We start from the raw sequence: 16,059 nt of genomic DNA on the forward strand, positions 1-16,059 counted from the left end.
CTGTAAAACAGTCACCAGTTTCTCCCTGGTTCCCTCACATGTGGGGCGAGCGCTGATAGGACACTGGCCCAGAGGCCAGGAGACCACGTCCTCTTCTGGTGTGTGAGCCCATGGAAATTCAGGTGAGCCACTGGCCCCCACTAGGCCTCACCTTCCTCACCTGCAAGATGCAGATGTTGGACTAGCCCATCGTTAGGGGTCTTAGCTCACAGCTCCAAGTTGAGCCTAAAGCCACAAAGCTAAGGACTCAGAGGAGGCCTGACATGATGTAGGACCCTTGCTCCTGTTGGTACAAAGAGCGTACCTGGAGCTTTTCTCTGAGCACAGCCCTCTCATGAGGGAGAAATGGGTCAACTGTATTCAGTAAGAGCATGAGGAGTGCTTACGGCATGACAAGTACTGTGCAGGAGGCATTAAGGATTCAGATGGAGGAGAAGCAGGCAGTCCTTGCTCCTGAGGGGCTCATGGGCTCCTGGAAACACTGTATAGAAGCACACAGTGCCATACCGTGCTTGCATACTGAGGGTACAACACCCAGGTCTCCATAGAAGGGACTGCTTGGGAAAAGCCCCTCACAGGAGGTGCCCCAGAGCTGGGCCTAGCAGGAGGAGTCCACTGGGCTTCAGGAACTTGGCGAATGGGAAGGCAATGGGAAGCCATTGACAGCTTTGGAGCAGGTGAGTGACACAATCAGATGTGAGTCTGAGCGATGACTGTGGTCGCTGTGTGGCAGATGGAAGCGCAGAGCTGAGACTGCAAGTGGGGACGCCCACAGGGAGGCTACAACCGTGGCCCAGATGACATGGTGGGCGGACGTGGGCCTGAAGTGGGCACAGAGCGGTGACACACCCCTTTGCAAACGTCATCAAACATAGTGTCATAGAGTTCATTCTGTAGACTTGTGGACATGTGGTACATTTGTTTATTGTCATCATTCACGATTTTATCTCCCAGAATCTTCTCATTCCATCCTTGCGATTCGGCTTCTTTCTCTGCTTTGCCTAAGCCAACCCCAAACCCTGGGCAGCCCCCCAGCCCCACTTCAAGTGTGACCAGCCTCAGAACATGACAGAGCTCCTGATTCCTATTTCACAGATGCGATGTCTTCTGTCACTCTAAGACCAGTATTCGTAAGTATTTGATGTTTTCTCGTGGTCCTTCTACCTCTTTTCTCCAAGTCCCTTTTCTGTGTTTATGTGTCTTATCCCATCTTCCACTGTAGAGGCTTTCTTCAGGAGATAGATGACCCTCAGCTGTCCCTTCTCACTTTGGAACGAGTCACTTCATCCTGAAGAAGAAGCTCTAGCCAGTGCACGGGGCTCCCTTATGGGTTTGTAGCTGTCTCTGTGGGGGCAGTAGGCAGAAGCTCAGCTTGGTTGGGACATACTCGCTGTGGAGGTCTGTAGGCCTTTGCTCTGGGGTGGGCCGGTCTTCCCAAGAGGAATCTGTCAGCCACACCCAGATCTGGAGACACCAGCTTGGCTCACAGTAAGGTGTGTGGACTTTCACTTAATTTCTGCTTTCAGAATAGCGTCTCAACCATGCCTTTAGTTATCTTTGGTATCCCCAGATCTGGAGCCTTTCCAATCCACCTTCTGCAGAGAGTAAACTCCCATCTTCCACCAGTCCCCATCCAGGGTATTTTTCACTTCACACATCGTGGTTGTCATCTCTAGAAGTTGTTTGGGTCTTTTCATATCTCCCACTTCTTTACTTAATATAGTTAATCTTTCCTCTTTTTGAAAATTGGAATCAAGTTATAATAACATTTTTGTTCCTTATATAGTTTTTTTTAAATTACAAGACTTTTTTTAAGATTTGATTTATTTATTTGAGAGAGCATGAGAGAGAGAGTGAGAGAGCATGACTGGGGGGAGGGGCAAAGGTAGAGGGAGAAGCAGACTCCCCACTGAGCAGGGAGCCCAACATGGGCTCCATCTCAGGACCCTGGGATCAGGACCCGAGCCGAAGGCAGATGCTTAACTGACTGAGCCACCCAGGCGCCCCCAAATTACAAAACTTTTTTTTTTTACAGCAGCTTTAAGTTTATAGAAAAATTAAGCAGAAGGCACAGAGTTCCTGTCTAACCCCTCTCCCTTCCTTGCCCACCCCTATGGTTTCCCGATAATGAATTAACATTTTCCTTAGTGTGGAATATTTGTTACAATTGATGAGTCAATACTGATGCATTATTATTATTATTAACTGAAGGCCATAGTTTACATTAAGGCTCACTGTGTGTAGTATAACATTCTGTGGGTTTGATGAATACATTGCTAGATCACATGGCAAAAGTATGCTTCATTTTGTAGTAAACTGCCATACTGTCTTCCAAGGGGCCGTATCATTTGGTACTGTCACCAGCAATGAATGAGCATTCCTGTTGCTCTGTGCCCTCTTTAGCATTTGGTGTTGTCAGTGTTTTGCATGTTAGCCTTTCTAAATATATCATAACTTTGTAAATGCTCTTGTCTACCAGTTCTATCATCCATGTCCATTCTCCATCCAATGCCCCTGAATGATAAGGGTTTACACTCTGGCTGGTGGAGCATAGGGGATTGTTCCCTCCAATTCTTCAGGGTGGTTCTTTCCCCACCCCAGGTAGATTCCTTACAGGTGTGCACTGCTCAGTACTCAGCTGAAGACTCACAGGGAGACCCTCTGCAGATCTCTGGAGCTCCCTTTCTATCTAGCTCTCTCCTTTCTGGGACTCTACCCCGCACTCTCCCAGATTCCCAGGCGCATCTCCAAAACCCGGCTCCCTTTGGCTTCCTCCTTCCCAACCAGCAGCCTGGAAACTCTCCTGCCAGTAAGCAGAGGCAACCACAGGGTGCTCAATGCCTTTTTTCCCAACTCTTGGGGATCACACAGTGCCTTTCATTGCCTGATGTCCAGTGTCTTTCAGATCTTTTGTCTGGTTTTACATTTTTCAGGCAAGAGGGTAAAGATGGCCCCTTTTATTTCATCTTGGCTGGAAATGGAAGTCTAATGATTTCTTCTGAATGGAACCGATGATTAATAAAAACAAAACTTTTATTCCTGCAGTGTTCAGAATCGGTAGATCCCATAGCAGTGTGCTCATGATACAAATACTACCATGCACAAGTCTTCGGTCTGTGGTTGGGTTCAGCTTAGACGGTGCCACCCAGCAGGCCATGTCATCTACCCACCCCCTCCCTGAAAATGGGACCGCCAATCATGGAGCCAGTGAATCAGCAGGAGAGGCTGGGTCTACTCTCCCCCAAAGGCCAGGAGGCCAGATCTGTCTTTGGAAAGTGTAGCAAAGGGAAACAATGAAATGATGGGAAAAGAGGTCATAATATCAGCACAGTTCTCTGATTAAAAAGCTTCATCTGTTTGTCATTCAATCTCTTTAAGACACTGGAAGAAAGGGTTATTGCCCAGTAGGGAATCTATTTTGGCAATTTAAGAGAGATCAAGCTAACTCCCTGGTCCTTTATCTCTTATCTCTGGTGGCCCTACGGTGCTGTGTCTCTAGGCTATCCTGCAGCTCAGGCAATGGGAGTCACTGGGCCAGCTTCTTTCCCACATGCCCAAAGATTAGACCAAGAACACCAGCACTTCCAAACTTCTAGCTTCTTGATGGGATTATTTACAAAAGTCATTGCACACTTTCCTGCCTTAGTAAAAGTAATAGAATGGCAATACTAATAACAATAATACTCACACTCAATGAGTTTGGCATAGTTTTAAGTGCTTTGTGTGTATTAATTTAATCCTCACGGCAGTGTGAAGCATGTACAAGCATTATCACCATTTTGTAGGTAAGGAAACATGCAGAGGGAGATTAAATATTTGGCCAAGAAATGCAGATTACAGAGCGTAATTTTATCAGTTCTCAGTAACTTGGAGCTATTACTAGGATCATCAAATATTGGACGGTAGCCATCAATGTAGACACACATATGGAAAGTCCTAGAAGTTTGAGAGCCGACCTGGGGTCCTTCGAAGTTGGGCTCCTTGAGGGCTAGCTAGGGACCCTGCATTGGCAGTATTTGCTTTCGTGGGAGCCTACGGAGAAACAAGTTATGGAAGTAGGGGAAATTTCCTATTTCCCCTAGGAAATGAAGGTTGGGGGAGACTGAGGATTATGGGAGAGTGGAAAATAGGAAATCCCGCCATTGGGAGAGGGGAGCATGCCAAGGCGGCGGAGGATATCGAGATGCACAGATGGCCGTCCTGGTGGGCTTGCCCCACGCATGAAGCAGTGTGACGGCTATTGTTACTTCAGTGAGTCAGACGAAACCATTCAGACCTAGGTTTCTGTGGACCTGGGTGGACTGGGTAACTCTGACTTAAACTGTAGGTAGGATTGACTTAGATTGACCCAGCCATGTACATCAAGTGCTTAGCAGAATGTCTGGAATGTAGTAATAACTCAGTAAATGGTCTTAGCTGTTTTTAATAATGAAATTCTGGAGTGAGGCCAAGGGGAACAGTTGCCTTTGGTTATATAATACAGCCTGTCTGTGACTTTGAATTTAGTGTCAGAGCCACAATGGGCAAGTTTCTCTGGAGGGAGATTGTTCTTTGAATGGTGAGTGGCTGGGCTGGTGTTGGTGTCTGGTAAGCTCCCCTGTTCCCACCCTCCTGGGCAGCCCTTCTGAGCGCGGCCCCTTCCACTCTGGCTCCCTGGGCCTCGGCTTGCTGTTGCTGGGCTCCGGGCAGTCATATGACCACTTCTCACAGTGCCCAGCTTGCTCTAGCAGGGATCAGGCAGCCTGCACAGTGAAGGACTCCTATGTCAGCAGCTCTGGCAGCCAGCAGGTCAGAGAGGAGACCAGAGGTCCTGAGCTCGAGGCTCCTAGAGGCCCAGCAGCTGACAAATCTAGAACAGGGACATCCAACCTAGAAGTACATGGCTTAGCTCCATGAGGTCCAGACAGTAATGGCCGCAACTGGCCCCTGACTCTTTTCTCCAGTGGCCCAGCTGCACACCCCGTCCAGTATAGACTGGAGCAGTCCACTTTCTAGAAGCCACACCCCTCCACCCCCAGAGATGACCACCAGATGACCCTATATGGCTGGAGTTGGCCCTCGTGCCCCAAAAGCAAGCAGCCTTTTCCTCAGCACAGAGTCCGGGAGGGTGTAGTTGGCAGGACTGAGATAGGGAGTCAGGGAGAAGAGCTCAGGGCTTCAGGGCCCAGGGTCCAGAGGGAGGCCTGAAGAACCTTGTCTTCGTGAATAGTCTGGAGAGAGAATTTTTTTTAAATAAGAAAAGTAATTTTAGTATTTCTATATTTCTGCATTACTTGAAGGAGAACCCGTGCCTCAGGAATTTTCTTCCTTCTTCTCTTAGCGTCAGAAGCCATTCTTTAAAATGAGCTTTCCTGCGGATGTCCAACACATATGGCAGCTGAAGGCAGAGCAGCCATCGCGGCTGACGTGGGGGGCCCAGAGTCCCGCCCGGTTGCTTAGCACTCCCTCAGGAAGCCCTCAACTCACCTTCACAGGGCCCCAGGGACCACACTCCGAAACCCTTATAACCTCGGAAGAAGATGAACGGGGGCAGCGCAGCAGCAGCAGAGCCCCGTGGTAGCCCGTGTTCCACCACGCCTCTCGGGCAGAGCCCCTCTCCCCCCACAGTTTAGCAGTTAATTCTCAGAAAACTCACAAGCTTGAACTCCTTGAACTGCCACTGATTCTGCACTAGTGAGTCCAAATGAATGGGCTTTTTGAAAAGTCATTTTTGAACCCGTGAGATGAGAAGATTTGCACTTCACTTTTTATTTTCTAACTCTCACAGGGTATAACCAATGTTGTTGACCCCTTTGAAGTCCGTCCAGAGCCCCATATTCTGTCCCCTCCCTCCTCCCCAAGGTGTTGCTACCCTGGCGTTTGTGATACTTCCTCCTTTTCCTTGTGGTTTTATCACCTGTGTAGGGACCTCAAAGTGGAGTTGAGTTTTGCCTGGTCTTGAACTTGTTAGAAACGAATTCATAATTTTGTTCTTTTAGAACATGCTTCTTTCATTTAATGGGAGGTTTTCAGGCTCCACTATGTTGTTGAGTGGAATATTTTTATTTGCAGTAGATTTTGAATATGTCATTCTCAGGTCCTTGAGCAAGGACTTTTTTTTGAGCCTCAGTTTCCTCATCAGAAACTATGGTTCAGAAGTGTCTCCAGAGCCCGCTCCAAAATCCTGTTTTATTGCAGAAGAGATAAGATAAGTGGAACATGGGGCTTCCAAGTCACTAACGGAGATGGAAGAGAAGAGAAGTAAGCATGTTTTTGCGAGGAATAACTAGTTTTTCATTGAACAGAGAAATGAACGTTATCTTTGGGAGCAAGTGATTTCAAAAGAAGAGTGATTCTTCCAAAAAATTGGAAATTTATTTTTAGAATTCCAGAAGTGGCTTCCTCATTTTGGCGAGTCAGTGAGATCCCCTCGTACTGGAGGTGAAGTGGATGGCTCTGATGGATAATAACCCCTCAGTCTTCTCCCACATAGCTTTTCGGTATCAAGGTGCCGTATAAAAACCATGAAACTTACGCATAGAAATTACACACACGGTTTATCGGTTCTTCACTAGTCACTTGAATTTTGTAGAACTGGGATTTTGCTGTAATGGTCCCATTTTACCCACTATCTTCCTTCTACCCTCCCCTGAAGGCTCCACCTTTCCTGTCCGGCACCATCCCCAGCACTCGTCACCGTATATCCCGGCTCATAGCTTCTTCCTCTGTGCATTCAGTCCTGGGCAATCATGAGCTGCTTCTACTTGTCACGGACCTTTGCTGGATTTGATGGATGTACGGAATGCCCAGACAGCCCCCAGACTGCATCCTGAGGTCCAGCAGCCTCACTGATGTCCCCCATTGACCTACCCCGGGTTAACTCTCACTCACTGAGACCAAACGTGAGTTCACAGCATGTACAGATCATAACTGAATCTCCCAATGGTTTCTCTGCTGGATTTGAAGAATATTTTGGGTTGGAGGAGGTTGGGAGCACTACGTACTGGTTTAACTGGGCTCGTTTTATTGAAGCCAGCATAGAGATGATGAATTAAGACTGTTTTTTCTAGAGCAGCACTGTCCAGTAGACCTTTTTGCCATGATGGATATGTTCTATTCAGCTCTGTGCAATACAGTGCACATTTAGTACTCCATCAACCACTTAGCACACCAGCCGCTTAGCTACTGTGATTAAGGAGCTGAATTTCTAATTTAATTGATTTTCATTTCAATAGCCACATATGGCTAGCGGTTTTGTTGTCAGACAAGTTCTAGAGTGTGCCTTTTGCATATAGTCTTTTCCTGGATACATATTGAACTTTCATGTCGTCAATACAAAACAAACAAAACAAATGCCTCTCAATTTCCAAGGTCATTTGTCTCCACTCTGTTTCCTCAACTACCATTTATTTCTGCGGGCTGGCTTCTGCTCCGCCAGTGCATAGAAATCGCAGAGATGAGGCCACACGTGCTCTCAATACTGCTAAATCCCTGACATCTGACACTGGGTTATTTCTCTCTTCTCTTACCCTCTAGCTCCATTCCTTTGGTCTTTACTGTCTACTGTATGCCAGGATTTCAGGTGGTGATAAGGAAAAGGATACATCCCAGTTTCCGTGTCCCATGTTACAGCCTGGGGTATCATTTTATAAATCTGTAACATTCAAACTAGTCGGACCACAACCAAAAAATGTGTTTTAGCTTGTAACCAAGTGTATGAATGTATATAGAGATAGATAGATGATAGATGATAGATAGATATAGATAGATAGATAGATAGATAGATAGATAGATAGATAGATGATAGATAGATAGATGATAGATGATAGACAGATAGATAGATATGTAGATATAATCATAGCAAAAGTTTCAGGGAAAGACCTTTACTGAAATTGTATGCACAACATGTTAATATTTTCAATACCATTTCTGAATGCTGGAGATCTATTCTATTTCACAACCCACCCACAGTTTGAAAACCCTGCCCTAATGCCAGTGCTCCCCAGGCCCTGATGTGACCACTGGCCATCTCATGCTGCCTGCTTTCCCCGAGTGCCCTCACTGTGGGGCATGGCTCCAGCCCATACCTGTGGCTATTGGCTCCAGCCCCTACCCGTGGCTACTGCTCCTTCCTTGGAGCTCTCTCTTCACACAGACTCCCACACCACATTCTGAGACCCAGCAGCCTTCCAGATGTCACTGTCCTGTCCCAGCCTTACTTCTTACTCTCTGGACCCAAATCTGATTTTATCCCCTTTTCCCAAATCCTGCTCCTTCTCCTGTGCATACTATGTTAGCTAATGGTTCCATTCATCGTCTACCCATTTACCATAGGGAGAGACCTATAAGGCATCCCAAATGCATCCTGTCTCATTACTCTGCATGACATTAAATGTCTCAGAGAGATCCTGTGCCTCCATCTCATCCCTGTGGCTTTAGCTTAGATCCTCCTCACCTCTACCATTGCTAATATATCTTAAAAGTTTTCTAAATCAGCTCTGTCCAATAACACATATAGCAATAATGAAATTTTCTATACTGGCACTGTCCGATATGGTAACCATTAGACACGTGTGGCTCTGGAGCCCTTATAATGGTTAGTGTGACAGAGGAACTAAATTTTAAGTTTATTTTTTTAAAGATTTATTTATTTATTTTAGGGAGAGAGAGAGTGTGAGCACTTGCAAGTAGAGGGGAGGGGCAGAGGGAGAAGGATAGAGAATCGACAGCGGACTCCCCGCTGAGTGCAGATCCTGATGTGGGGTCAATCTCATGACCCTGAGATCATGACCTGAGCTAAAATCAAGAGTTGGTCGCTTAACCGACTGAATTACCCAGGTGCCCCATAAATTTTAAGTTGAGATAGCCATATGCAGCTAGTGACTAATGTGCTAGAAAGCTCAGGTCTGATTGACCTCCCTGTTGCAAGGGTACCTCTCCCAGTCCCTGGAACAAAGAGACGACCTCTCAACCCTTGTTGGCTAAGCTAACAAAAGAAATATAAAAATAGGAAAGCCATATGAAGATGTTAGCAACACCAATTGCCAGGTAGTACCACAAATCAACTCAATTTCTCAGATGAAATTTTTTCATCGATTAAAAAAAAAAAGGAGGAGGAAACCATGTGATGCAGCCTCTCTCTGTATTGATTGATTAAATTAAGTAATTAAAGAAATAGTAACTGAGCGTTACCATTGTGCTAGGCGTTGTTGATACAAAGATAAGTAGGACATAATCCCTCCAGGAGCTCTGATCCCAGTGAGAGAGAGACTGTAAGCGCATCACTGCAGTCCAACAGAGTAAGGGCTGAGGCAGACCTGGACAGAACCTGCCTAAGGAACGCCAGAGGAAGAGCGGTTAACCAGACCCCACACCTCACAGATGGTGATGTGAAGGGAATGGCATTTGCATGGCATTTTGAAGGATGGCAGAAAGTTTGTCAGGTAGAGAAGGAGGGGTATTTAAGTCCAGGAAGGAGATTTTGTGTATAGTTGTCTATTGTGCATAACACACTACCCCGAAACTTAGCAGCTTGGAACAACACCTACTGTCTTGTGCTTCTGCTGGCCAGGAATTTAGAACCAGCTTCGTCAGGTGGATGTGGCCCAAGGTCTCCCCTGAGACTGCTTAAGAATGCTGTCTGGGTCTACAGGCACCTGAAGGCTTCCTTGGGGTTGGAGAATCTGCTTCCCCGCACTCCCACGTGGCAGTTGGCAGAGGCCTTTGTCCCTTAATGGTTGTTGGAAAGAGGCCTCACTTCCTTACTACACGGGCCTCTCCTTGGGCTTCTTGGGTGTCTCGGTGACAGGTCATGTGGCTTGGCACAGAGTAAGTGATGAGAGAGGAAAAGAGCAGGAAGCTTCGGTGCCTCTTATGACCTAGTCCCTGGAGTCACTCGTCGTCTTCTCTACATTATTCCACCTGTGGAAAAGGGGGTCTCTAAGTCCAGCCCACACTCAGGGGGAGGGCAATCAGGCTCACCCCTCAAAGGGAGGAGTATTAAAGAATACGTGGTCTTGTCTTAACACTATGTTGTCTTAATACCATGTACAAAGGCACGAGGCATGAATATTGCCAGTGTGTTTAGAGAAAAACAGAATGTCCATTGTGGATAGAGTAGACTCGTGTGGAACCATTCCTGAAGGAATTTGGCCCTAGAAGAGCTCCAAGGCCTCAAAACTGGAGTGCTGGGCTGAGAAGAGGGCTATTCTGTGGGTCAGCAATCCCCAATCAAATGGGCAGCTGGCCAGGTCCTACAGGACCAACCCAGCAGGGACTCTGGGGGTCATGCTATCCCACCAAGACCTATCTTATTGCTGGGAGCAGGGTGCTGAGTAAGCCCTCTGCACACATTCTTCACATCAGAGGTTCTGGTGAATGTGGTGACAACCCAGACCCTCCCCCATTGTGTGTGTTGCAAAAGCCAACCTTGGGCTTTTTCAACTCCTCTTTAAGGCTATGGTGTGCATCTCCCCCATCACACCTCTGCCACTCTCTGACTCTCAGGTGAAGAACTTCGCTGCTTCATTGTGGATCTTACGTCCCAAATTCTCCAAGTAGAGGGGAGGGATGGATAGGAAGAGAGTACAGTTCCTCAGACTCTCTTCAGGGCTCCACAGGCATTCTAAATGTCATCCAGGTGTCATCTGGCTGCTCCCTCCTCAAATTTGAAAGATTGCCTGGATAAGTTTGCTCCAAGCCCTCATTTCGCCTTTACAAAGTTCCAAGCCCTTCCTACGATTTTCCCAAGATTACCCTTTGTGGTTGTCTCTGACTCTCAACTCCTGATTCCACTGAATTTGTTCATTTTATCTCTGTGCTCTTCCTGTTCTGTGCCCCAATGGCTCCAGAGCCCAAATTCTTCCTTTTATATAATTCCACAAAACCCTCTAAATCATACAAGGCACAGTGTTAACTGCAGACTTGACTGAAAAGGAATTTAAAGGAATTTAAATCACAACAGATAGAGATCCAGTTAATACCCAGGACACCCAGTTAAATTCGAACTTTAGATGAACAATAATTTTTTATTGTGTGTGCCCATTTTTTTTTCTCTGAATCTAGCAACTCTAACAATCAACAACTTCAAAATGAACATTAGGCTTTCTGTTCTTGGCCTTTCCCTCACTGGGTACTTCTCATGTTTGGTGTCACCCAGCTCACACTATCTTGCTGGTTCCTTGCTTCCTCTGCTGTCCCACTCTCCTTGTTCTACTGCAGGTTAGCTTGTGCATTCAAAACTATCCTGGCTCTAAGCACAACAAAGGGACCTCTCACTCACCCATGTCTGCTCCCCTGCAAAGGTAGTTCTCCCCACTTGCATAAGTATCATATGATAACACCCTTAGAGGTGGGCCACCATGGTGACAGAAAAGCCTTGTCTTCCACTCAAGATAGTTATAGAGCTCCATTGCTGGCTGTGGTATTCCTGGTGGAGGAGGTGTACTAGACTGAACCATTCATGCATTCAGCACACATTTATTGTATCCCTATGATTTAATGGGCCCTGGGTATAAAATGATAAATAAGAGGAGATGTGGGGCACTGAGACCTGAGTGCAGGTGGCCAGAGGACATTGTAGGCAATGCAGGGTAGAGGGATACATAGTGAGCTGTGAATCCTACTACAGAGGTTAATCGCAGAGGGTTTCCCAGAGAAGGTATCATTTCAGCCAGTCCAGGGTGGTTAAAAGGACATTCACAGGTCAAGAAAAGGGGGCAGATATTCCAAGCAGAGAAAATACAGGTTCAGGGAATGATAGAAAAGTTAATGTGGGAGAAGATGTATAGGAGATGCCAATAAGATAGGCTAATCCAGTGGGTTTGGTGACCGCTGTTTGTTGTACACCCCTGCTTACAGCAGAAAGAGCTCACCTCAGTTTGTTCAAACAGGAAAAGAGATTATACATGTATTCATTTCCTATTGCCAAGTAATAATTTAGTATAAACTTAGCATCTTAAAACAACGCATATTTTCTCACAGTTTCTGAGGGAGGAATCAGAACATGGTTCAGCTGGGTCCTCTGCTTCAAGGTCTCTTACGAGGCTGCAGTCAAGATGTTGGCCAGGGCTGGGGTCTCATCTGAGGCTCGACTGGGGAAGAATACACTTCCAAGTTCACATATGAGGTTGTTGGTGGAATTCTGTTCCTTGCAGGTTGTTGGACAGAGGGAGGGCCTCAGTTCCTCACTCTCTGTCACCCAGAGAACACTCTCAGTTCCTTGGACATGAAGCCCTCCACAATCACCACTTGTTTCATGGAAGCATGCAAGCCAAGAAGGCAATAGAAACAGTCTTCTAGGCAAGACTGAAGTCATGAGTTTATGTAATATAATTGTAGAAATGACATTGCATCACCTTTGCAGTATTCTTTTGGTTAGAAGCAAGTCATAGATCCTGCTCATACTCAAGAGAGAGGAATAAACAAGGGTGTGAATACCAGGAGTGGAGGGTTATTGGGAACCATCTTAGAATCTGTCCACCAAGTAAGCAGTAGTGAGCTGTGTATATATGTAGTAGGGGATGAGTAGGGAAGCACCATATTGGTGAGAAAGAGGGCACAGAGCCCCCCCCCCCAGGAGAGACTTCACATACCCATACACCGTAGCTCATGCAGGTTAAGGAAGGCTGGTCTTCTCTTATCCATCCCTGCACTGGAATGGCATCCTATTTCTGGAAGAGGCTGGATGCCTATGAACTAGGCTGGAGCTTGCTGTTATAATGGGCCATGATGAAGGGCATAGGCCCCTTCACCCTAGTTTTACCCCTGGCACCCTGTACAGCTTGCCAAGGAGGTTAATGAGGACATAGATCAGGGTAGTGGGCACAGGGATGGGAAAGGAAGAATTAGAAACTAAATTAGAGGACTTATTGACTCATTAGATGTAGGAATAATGGAGTCAGAGGGGGAAAAAATAAATTTCTGTAGCAGGAAATTGGGTAGATAGTGGTGTCATTAACAGAAGAAACATGGTAGAAGGTTTGGGGACTCTAGTTGTGCTGTTTTTGAGGAGATGATGCTAATAAGTGCCAGTATAGTTTCAGAGCTCAAGACTGGGGCAAGGGCTAGGGATAGACAATTGGCAGTCTGTGAGGAGGTGTGACTGGAGCCTCCTCTGTGTATTCAAAGCCCCCAAGTAAGCAAGAGTTGGCCTAGGACAGATTCCTCAAGGAGCATCCACCCACAGAGAGTTAACACAGGAGGAAACACCAGAAAAGTATGAGAAGGAGCAGCCAGAGAGGCAGGTGGAGAACCAGGGGAGTGTGATATCCCTGGAGTCAAGGCAGGGGTGGCTGGCAGCATCAAAGGTTGTCATGGACTGGGGAATGGACATACATATCACTGTGACCACAGGCAGGTGCAGAGAGCAGAGGGGGACAAAGTCCTATCGTAGGGGGCTGAAGAATAAGTGGAAGGCAATGACCACCCACTGCAGGTGATCTGTTTCAAGAAAGGGCAAGAAAGCTCAGTAGGCAAGAGCATGGGCTCAGCGTGCAGCCTCTGTGGCTCACCAGCTGCATGGCCTCTAGGCAAGGTTCAACCTCTCTGAGCCTTGTTTTCGCATGCGTGACAGCCCCAGGGGAATGAGGATAAAAGTGGCCACCTCATAAGATTGTGTTGACCTTTTTTTTTTTAAAATAAAGATTTTATTCATTTATTTGACAGAGAGAGACACAGCCAGCTAGAGAGGGAACACAGGCAGGTGGAGTGGGAGAGGAAGAAGCAGGCTCCCAGTGGAGGAGCCTGATGCGGGGCTCGATCCCAGAACGCTGGGATCACGCCCTGAGTGGGAGGCAGACGCTTAACGACTGAGCCACCAAGATGCCCCATGTGGGGACATTTAAATGAGGTGGTATAAGTAACAGAACAGTGGAGAACAGCTCAGAACTTAACTCTCAGCTTCTGCTCCTGCCAACCTATTCTCCACAAATTACCCTTTAAGAATTTTCTGCTCCCCAGCTGCAACATTCCCTCTGCAGGTAGGATAGCATTCGAACTCCTCGTGTGAGTTGGCATCTACTTCTCCCCCCATCCTCAGTGAGGCCTTTTTGCAACCTTGAACATGTGAAGCTCCTTCAGACCTCAGGGCACATCCACACGGAGTTTCCCCTGCATGGGATGCTCTTCCCACCCCAACCCCCAACGCCTGGCTGGCTCCTCATTTGCTCTTCTGCTAAATGGTAGCTTAAATGTCACTTCCTGAAGCCTCCTTCAACCCCTGACCTAAGTTAGGCTCCCTGGTTCTCTGCTCCAGTGCCCAACACAGCTCCAGGCACATGATGAATGTTTGTCTATCTGAATAAATGGGAAATGGATAACAACAACTGGCCGCGTGAACTTGGACTGGTTACTCGACCTCTCTGAGCTTCAGAGCATCATCATCTTTAGTCTGGAAGGAGGATAAGACTTCTTTGAGGTCTGGCAATCTTTGCCTCTAACTCTAGGGTCTGTGAGGATTTCCTGGACAAGGCATGTGGGCAGTAAGGGGGTGGGAGGAGGCTGGGGGCCGTGGTGGAGGAGTGGAGCATCCACTCTGAGGTCCACTCACCCACGGGGCTTACAGCCCCCAATTGTGACCCGATGGACAGGAGCCGGGGGACAGTCAGAATCAAAACCATGGCCTTGCACTTTTAGTGCTTGGGTTGCAATTCAGTGAGTCGTGAGTGTGACACCACTGTTAGACCAGCAATGAATCTACTTCTGGTGAATAAAAAAGAGCTCTGCGTGACCACGTGAATAGGCTCAGTGCGTGTACACACACACACACACACACACACCCCAAAGACATCTTCACAATTACAAATACAAACACAAATGCACAGAGATCTCTGAGCTCACACCATCAATCCCCCCGGAAGTCTATCCCCATGTTGCTGAGCCCAGAGCACTCTGCCACCCTCTGAGTCTCCAGGGCATTCTCTCCTTTCACCCTCTGGGTCGTCCCTGTCCGCACACACCCCAACTCTGTGCACCTGGGCCCTGGGGATGTCATGCCTTCCCCTGGCGGTGGAAAACAGGGCTCGAGAAGGGAGAATAATTTAAAGGACTTTCCAGGTGCACAGCTATTTGCACCCCCACAGTCTAAGGAGCTAAAAAAAACCCTCGGCCTGGTCACTAGAAACTTGGGGGTGTGCAGGTGCAGCTTTCAAGAGAACAGGGGAAGAGGGGCGTGCACCATTAGAGGAGCATGTGACCAGGCAGTTTCAGCGTTTACAGAACAGGCTCACCCGTGATCTCAACCCTCACAACAACCGCACAGGAAGTATTTTTGGGATAGGAAACTGAGAGCTGGACATGTAAAGTGAGTTGACCCCAGGCATGCTGACGTAAGTGTCAGGTGCGGAACTCGGCCCTGGCCTCTCCAGCAGGCTTCTGGCCTCACAGCCAGCCACTACCCCCCACCCCTCCAGCTCCCCAGCTTGCCCTTGGTGCTGCCCTTCCCCTGGGGGTTCCACTTTCAGGCTCACCTCCCTCAAACTTGGCCCTCGGGGCCCTGGCCTGGGGCGAAAGGGGAGGGGAGGATAGTGAGTTTTCTAGAAACTCATGGAAGGTCATCTTTCGGGCATGGCTGGTGGGGATGCTCCAGCTGCAGGCCCTGGTCCTTCTGTGTTCTCAGAAGGGGCAGAGGTGTCTGGAGGAAAGCAAATGTGAGTCAGAAGACAGACATGAACAGTCACGTCTGCATATCGGCTGCCTGGGCGTGGAAACGGTCATGTGGTGACTAATTCTCGAAAGCTGACAACGTAACATCTTTCTGAAGCGTAATGCCTGGTTGACAGTTTCATCGGCCCAAAGACATATCTTCCTTCCCTTCTCTCTTTCTCTCTCTCTCTCTCTCTCTCTCTCTCTCTCTCTCTCACACACACACACACACACACACACACGTTGGTGTTGAAGGAGGCAGGAGTTTTTAGTCTAAAGGACCTTAGCACTCATGGAGCCCCGTATTTCCCAAAGTACCTGATTCCCAAAGAATCACCTGAGGTACTTGTTTAAATGACAGCTTCCAACCTGGGGCCCATTCCAGACCTTGGGAGCCAGAATCTCTAAGGAAGGAGCTAGGGAGGCTGAGTGTTTTAT

Source organism: Ailuropoda melanoleuca, chromosome 2 (assembly GCF_002007445.2).
Source record: "Ailuropoda melanoleuca isolate Jingjing chromosome 2, ASM200744v2, whole genome shotgun sequence".
In the NCBI taxonomy this organism is placed as follows: Eukaryota; Metazoa; Chordata; class Mammalia; order Carnivora; family Ursidae; genus Ailuropoda; species Ailuropoda melanoleuca.